Below are 8,424 nucleotides of genomic sequence, written 5' to 3'. Positions count from 1 at the left end.
GAGAAGGTGAGATGAGAACCTTAAGATCGGCCTGCTTGCTATTGATTCAAATCGTTTTTTCTCTGTGTATTCCCTACTGCCCTTTTTTACAAAAATCGAAGAAGGAAAAAAAAGAAAAAAGAACCCCCCCCCCGTTTTTGTTTCGGTTTTGAATGGCTCCCCTTAGCCATTTACAACTTTCTCTTTTTAAATCCATTATGCTGTCATTTCTCTCCTTTTCTTTGCGGTTGTTGCTGCTTTTTTGCTTGTTTGCAGGTGAGCAGTTGGGCGATGGGACGTGCGCGGCGCAAGTGGCAGAGCAGGTGGACGAAAGCCCTAGGTGCGGCGCACCTAGGGTTGCTGCTGTTTCTCTTTTTTTCTTTTTTTGCAAATGGGCTAGGGTTAGGTAAATTGGTGTTGGGCCTGCTGGTTGTAATTGGGTTTGGGTTAATTGGGCCAGGTCTAGGCTTGTCTAGTTTATAATTGGTTTTGAGTTTAGGTTTAGGTGGGTTTGGGCCCGGGCAAAATGGCCTGTAACAGCAGTTATTGCAGTTATTTTAGATAAAAATATTTGCAATTATTGCCACTTGTTGTGAGTGCACAACATGATTGCAGATTAAACAAACTGCCACTGGGTTTGTGGACGAGCCACATATTTGCAGTTATTGCCACTTGTTATGAGTGCACAACATATTTGCAGATTAAACAAATTGTCACTGGATTTTGTGGACGAGCCACCACTTGTTTGCAGATTTAATAAATTGCTAGTCTTCCTCTGTACAATGTCTCGCCCCATGCTATGCACTATTTCATGTTTTGTATTATAACAAATCAACACTAGTAGTAGACATGTAACATGTACTCAATTCATCACTAACACTTAACATGTTAATCATGTTCTTCGCACGGTGGCAACAATATTATCACTTTCAATTTAACAATTTCACTTTATCAGAAAGTACATTTTGTTCACATATCACGCAATGTAATAAGAGCAGTTAAGGCATTAAATGCAAATTTTGGGTCTAGGCTAGGTTCGTTTTTGCCTTGATTTTCTCATAAAAGAACACACACCTGTCACCGAGGTTTTAAATCATGATCCTCACATCCAAATCTGATCTGAGATGCCTATAACAAGTCTTTCAACTGACAAATACACAAGGATTAATAACGATTTTCAAAGAAAGTTAAGATTTCGAGAAATATAGGTAAGATTCGCAAAAGATCATTGAATTGGTCTTGAAATTAACGAGAACAAGAATTCTATAGGTATTTGAGGTCTAAACATCAGGATTTGGAATTTTCTTACTAATCTTGGCAACGATAGAGTTGAAATTTGACGGCGTTACGCTAAATTGATAAGAAGAACGATTGAACGGAGATCGATTTTAGGTTTGGGATCAAAATAATATTTTTAGCAATAGAGGAAAAATATTTACAAAGGAAAATATATAGTAGAAAAGGGAAAGAAATGGGGAAAAAGAAAGCAAAACTTCTAGTTCAATTAGAAAAGAAACTAGAGTTTTATTTTGACTTGGAGAAGGGATTAAACACAGAGGTTTTCCAAAATTTGAGAGGTTGCTAGGAGAATAAACCCTTCTTGCCGAAATTAAAAAATGGGAAAGGAAATGAGGATATGTTTAGCATGACTTCAACCTTAGAAATAAAGAAAGAAACATTAAGGCCTTACCATTTGGGCTACAACCCAAACTTATCACATTTTCACTCTATTTAATGTGGTTTTCAACCATGCTTGCTAAAAATAAAATGAAAAGGAACGAGAGAGATACGGTTTCAACCTAAGATCTTTAAGCATTGTGCAACCTACTTAACCATCAAAAACTAAACCTCAATTCTTACTTTTTTGTTTCATCTTATCTCCTATATTTTGAAGTATTACACTTGCTTTAACAAATTTAACTATCAACATTTATATAGAATACAAGGGTTAAATTTAGTATTATACCAAAAAAAATATATTAACATCGTAATTAATTATCATTTGTTATCATTTTTAAAATTAATAAGAATTAAAATATTTTAATAAAAAAATTAATTTACTCAATATCAAAATTAAAAATATATTTTTATAAAAAAAAATCACTTCTCAAACTTCACGTCTTCCATGCAGAAATTTGTATTGATTTAAATAACCATTTTTAAAAATTGAAGGAAAAAATAGTAATAAACTTCAAATTTTAGTAAACTGAATCAACGTCATCGGTCACGTTTATATTTGAAACTTATTTGTTCCTGCTATGAAAATGACAACTTCATTACTGTTGGGCGTTCCACAAACCTTTGACTTTTTTAATTAATAAGTTGTTTATTTATATAGATAAAATATTATATATATATAATCAAAATAATTTTTAATATATCATTATATTAAATGTATTTTATTTTTTCAAAACATCAATTAATTTTTTATATATTTTTCTATATATATAATATTTATTTTTTCACATAGGTATAATAAATTATAATATAAAAAATCAATTAATAATTTGAATTATTATTATTTTTAGTAAATGTAATTTTTTTATATGTGAAATATTTATTTTTTCCACTACATCGTGAGCATGGTAGATTCTAATATTATAAAATTAAATAATTTTTTTAAATATCAATATAGTTTCACCTACATTGTGGGCATGGTAATTCTAATATTATAAAAATAATTATTTAAAATAAATATTCAAAAATATATAATATTAAAATTTGTCACACCCATGATATGGATAAAAAAATAAACATTTCACATATAAAAATTATATTTACTAAAAATAATTATATTTGAAATAATTAATTAATTTTTTATATTAGATTTACCATACTCACAATGTAAGTGAAAAACAACGATATATGAAATAATTATTTTTATAATATTAGAATTTATCATGTCCACATTTGACATATAAAAATTATATATCAAAAAAATATATCAAAAAAATTAATTGATGTTTTTAAAAAATAAAATATATTTAACATAATGATATATGTAAAAAAATTATTTTCATCATATAATTACATATTTATTATTTTTCTATATAAATACAGAAATGTTTGTTAATAAAAAATTGAAAATAACATCTTTATTAATTAAATTTTTTAAAAAAAAAGCTTAAACCATTCAATAGAAAAAAAAAACCCAAATAAACATGGGAGGAAATTCAAACTTGGGCCAAAAAAAACTTTTCGGATTAATTCTGCTTTTCTCTGATTCTTTATCTGTTGTATATTATATTAATTAAATTTTACATTATAATTGGTAGAACATATATTGTTCATGTCTTGTATTGTCGTTGTATGAGTGAAACATAAAAGAAAACACCCTGATTGCAATTTGATGAAACTAGGTTCGAACATTAAATATGAGTATGTATTTAATATCGGTATACTAAATTTCTTACTTAAATATATGTTGGGAGGAAATTTGAGCATTAGTTGGAATTTTATTCTATTTTTTGTCTTCTATAACATTGAAATTTGGTAGAAAGACAGTTGTAGTAGCGAGGAAATTTCAGTACCTATCTGTTTCGTCTCTCTCCTATCTATAAATTATATCAGTTAATTCAGTTTGCAGGTCATAACAACAAATTGATTACTAGAAAATTTAGAGAAAAGAAGATGGATGATTTCTTATCTAACCTTAGCTCAGCCATGGCAACATTTACTTTCTTTTATTCCACGGCAACTTTTGTGTTCATTTATGCCATGTTCCGTGACCACTTCCCTCAACACCTACAAGATGATATCCAGAAATATGGCAGAAAACTAGTGAATTTTGCTTATCCTTATTCCCAAATCACCTTCGATGAATTCACCGGAGAGTATATGCGGCGTAGCGAAGCCTTCACAGCCATTGAGAACTATCTCAGTGACAAATCCGTTGTATCTGCTAAGAGGCTTAAGGCTGATGCTGTCAAAGATGGTCAGTCTTTGGTGCTTAGCATGGATTACCATGAAGAAGTTGCTGATGAGTTCAATGGGATCAAAGTTTGGTGGAGTTCAAACAGGACTACCCCAAGATCGTTGCAGTTCTCGTTGTTTCCGGCCGTCGATGAGAAACGGTATTACAAGTTGACATTCCACAATCGCCACAAGCAAATCATTACCGAGTCTTATCTAGCTTGGGTGATGAATGAAGGGAAAGCAATCAAGCAAAACAACCGGCTGCGTAAGCTTTACACCAACAATCCAAGCAAGGATTGGAATGGATTCAATCCAAAATGGAGCTATGTTGCTTTTGAACATCCTGCATCATTTGATACTTTGGCAATGAATGCCAACAAGAAACAAGAAATCATCAATGATATCAATAAGTTCAAAATGGGGAGGGATTATTATCAAAGCATTGGAAAAGCTTGGAAACGAGGTTATTTGCTTTATGGTCCACCAGGCACTGGTAAATCAACCATGATTGCTGCTATGGCTAATCATTTGGAGTACGATGTTTATGATCTAGAACTTACTGCAATCAAAGATAACACGGAGTTGAGGAGGCTTTTGATCGATACGTCGGGTAAATCGATCTTAGTAATCGAGGATATTGACTGCTCTCTCGAACTTATGGGTGAAAGAGAGAGCAAGAAGAGGAAGATCAAGGAAGATTCAGACATGGATCCAATCAGTAAGAAGGTTAAAAAGGAAATGGAAGAGACAACAGATAGTAAAGTTACTTTATCGGGTGTTTTGAATTGTGTTGATGGACTTTGGTCATCATGTGGGGGTGAAAGAATCATTATTTTCACCACAAATTACATTGAAAACCTTGATCCAGCTCTAATCAGGAGAGGAAGAATGGACCTACTCATAGAAATGCCATTTTGTTGCTTTGAAGCATTCAAGGTGTTAGCAAAGAATTATTTAAAAATCAATTCTCATATACTCTTTGAACAAATTGGTGAACTGTTGGGTAAAACCAATATGACACCTGCAGAGGTTGATTCCCAAGTTTGAAGGCGAGAACGTCGAACTGCGTTTAAACCGACTAATCGAAGCTCTCAAGGCTACTAAAAATGGAGGTGCATGTAGGCCAAACCAAAAGAGAAAGAGAAGAAACAGCAATCTAATAAACAAGAAGAAGAAATGAAAACATCATAAGAAATTATGTTGTCATTCCATTAATGTCAAGAAGATGAGGTTTAGGGTAGCTTAATTTCTATATCATTTGTAGCCATTACCAAGTAGTAGAACTCGAAATTAATTTATGTCTGTGTGTGTGTGTGTATGAAATAATAGTACAAGTTACCTTAACTAAGGAGTTCTGTCTTGGAATATGTTTTTACTTGGTTTGTTTGCCTTTATCTGCTTGACTTGTTTATTTGGAGTAGGGAAAACAAGTCATTAATGGACGGAAAATGTTTAAGAACAAATGATGTATGCATACATTATTTTTGTATTAAGATTAAGATTAGCAATATGTCATGGATGGTGACTAAATTGTATACAAAGTCAAGTTGGATCTTCTTAAATTGTATAAGATGTCATAGATAGTGACTCATTTAAAGACATTTATTTTCTTTCATTTTCATTTTCTTTCTCTCTTCCTCTCTTCTTTCTTCCACCATGAATCCCAACTATTGCTACTCCTATTTATGTCGCCTCTATGCCGTCCATTGGGCTTGCTTCCCACTCTAAAATGAAGTTTGTCCTTCCTCTTCTTTTTTTTTTCTTGATTTGGATTTTCTCCACAAAAAAAAAATTCCACAAAAATCCAAGCGAAGTTTCAAAACCAAAAAAACTCGATCCATCACCATCCACTATTGGATCACCACGTGCCTAAAATATTTTACTATACTCAACCTCCTCTACATCCCTATTGTTTGAATCTTTAAGAGATAGACTCGAATCTCCTAAACTAGGTGTGGCATTTGGTTGTAATAAGGAGAAACTAGGGTTTCTCAAAACTTGGATTTATGGGATTCAAAGCACTTTGTAATAGATCTCAAAGGTTTATTCATTTTTTTTTCTCTTTTCTCGTGTTATGCCTAGTTCAACATGTTCATGAGTTCCATTAGTGATCATTGATTGGATAAGTGTTATATTGTGATGGGATTCTTAATTTGGTGTGAAATGTTTTGCTAAGTTGTTGACTGCCAATTTGTATTAGCTATCGTGTGTATCAAACATTAGTTTCTTCTAATGAACATTGTACGTTTAAGAAAAAATTACATTTTTCTCTTAAGTACAAATAAAGATAAACACTAGCAAATTAATAGAGTTCCAAATAGTTTGTTATTTGGCTTATGTTCTTAAGGCTCAATTGATTTGAATTTTTTTTTCTCAATGTTCTTCAATGTTTTTTTCTTGAGAAAGAAGAAGAAAATAACACAAATTACCAAAGAAAAAGTAAAGAGAAGTAAAAGAAACTTCAATTTTAGGTGAGAAAAGAAAATTTTAAAATTTTTAAAATTAATTTTTATTTTGAAAAGAATATAATTTTGATGAATTTATAATAATAAAAAAACTAACGAAAACAATCTTTTATATTTTAAAATGAATTTGTAAAATTTTATTGTTTTTGAAAAAAAAACTATTCTTAAGACTCTTATATAGGAGAAATTATTTCATCAATCATTTCCACCACCTTATATATGGTCTTACCCAATTATTTAATGCTACATAAATAACTTTTTCAACTCAAATTAAAAAGAGTTTCATCATGCTCTAATACCCTAAATTCTGCTCTGATATTAAAAATAATGGTCTGTCTTGAGAAAAAGAAAATTAATTACTTATTTTCAATAGTGAAAGCATTAGTTATTAATTTTATGGGCTTGTCTTGAGGCTTTTTTTTTAATAGTAAAGAGATGATGAAGAAAGAAAAAAAATCAAGAAAATCATCAAAACCCTAATTCTTCTTCATCTAACAGTGATGAGACTGAGAGAGGGAAGAAAAAAATCACATCAAATGAAAAGAATAAGAAATTGAACAATATTAAATATGATGTGGAAATTGTTTTAATCCTTTTAATTTGAGTTAGAAAAAGTTGTTGATGTGGCATAAAATAATTGGGTAAGACCATATATGAAGTGATGGAAAAAGTCCATGGAATAATTTCTCCCTTATCTAGCTAGTTAAAGTTCAATAAATAACCACATGGTGACTTTTGATTGGACAATGTGCCATGTCAATGTAAAATCTGGCGTCGTTAGGTACTTGTATTTTTGTTTTTGTTACATATTTTGGTATTTGGCCCTAACGACGCCAGATTTTACATTGACAAGTATCAAATTGAATATTTTAAAAGTATAAGTACCATGTTGGAACAAATCCAAAGTACAGGGACTTTTCTATGGCATTGAAATTTGGTAGAAGCTCAGTAGAACTCGTATTTAGAATTATTTTAATTTTGTTTTGTAGTATTTTAGGAGCAAATTTTAGCGTTTAGGGTAATTTTTATTATATCTTATCATTTTTTAGATTAATTATATTTTATTGATTACATATCATAATTCATATAATATCAAAGTGTAATTTTGCATTCACTTATCAAGTTGCATACTTTTAAATTAAAATTTTTAAATATGTTAATTCATAATAAATATTCTAGTTATATGGTTTTAGATGTTAAAATTTTATTTAAAAAATAGTTAGATATTTTGTAAATTATTGATAATATATTAATAAATTTAATAATATTATATATTAATAGTATACAGAGGTAAACATAGTAATAAATAATTTATAATACATAAGTATAAATATTATGAATAACATAATAATAAATTATATATAATATAAAAATAAATAATGATAATAGTAAATTCTATAATTACAATTGAAATTTTTTATATAAATTAAGTACAAGAAATTTAAAATATATTTGTAATAAAAAACTATTATTTCAAAAAAAAAGCTTAGAATTAAATTATCAAAATATATGTTTTTAAAATTATAACATCAAATTAATTAATAAATTTTATTATATTCATATTCTAAATAATTTACATGTAAATGTAAATAAAAATTAAAATAGTGAAAGATTATATATTTATCTTTTTATAGATATTAAGATTTAAAGTTTAGGTTATATCTTACTTATATTTCGAATTTCATTTGTATCTTAGTTAACCCCAATTAACAAAGATTGTAACAGCATTCTCATTACATCTTGTGGACCAATCCTGTGCTTGCCCCACCAGTTTTTGTTTTTTTCCAAGTCACTGGTCCAACTTTGGGTTCATGTCTATTTCTAGGATAAAATATGTAAAAAGTTTTTTACTTTCAAATTTTAGTTTTATAGTAACGTAATTAAAAAAAGAATGTTGCAATGAACTTAAATTTAATAAAATAATTTTTAAAATGTTATAAATTGATCCTCTGTTTTGAAATCTGAAAAGTAAAGAGACTAAATTCTTATAAATAAAAATATGTGAATTAAATTTTAAATTTGGGAAGATTACTGGACCTATGGGCACATTTTAACCTTATTTTTA

General features: G+C 29.1%; 1 pseudogene; it reads left to right on the top strand.

The window, feature by feature from the left end:
• The first annotated feature begins 3,493 nt into the window (after positions 1-3,493).
• On the top strand, positions 3,494-5,237 carry LOC107955553 (AAA-ATPase ASD, mitochondrial-like; annotated as a pseudogene).
• The last annotated feature ends 3,187 nt before the right edge of the window (positions 5,238-8,424 follow it).

This window comes from Gossypium hirsutum, chromosome A07 (genome assembly GCF_007990345.1).
Source record: "Gossypium hirsutum isolate 1008001.06 chromosome A07, Gossypium_hirsutum_v2.1, whole genome shotgun sequence".
Classification (NCBI taxonomy): domain Eukaryota; kingdom Viridiplantae; phylum Streptophyta; class Magnoliopsida; order Malvales; family Malvaceae; genus Gossypium; species Gossypium hirsutum.
The sequence above is the reverse complement of the archived record's forward strand: the minus strand, read 5'-3'. Positions and strand labels throughout refer to the sequence as shown.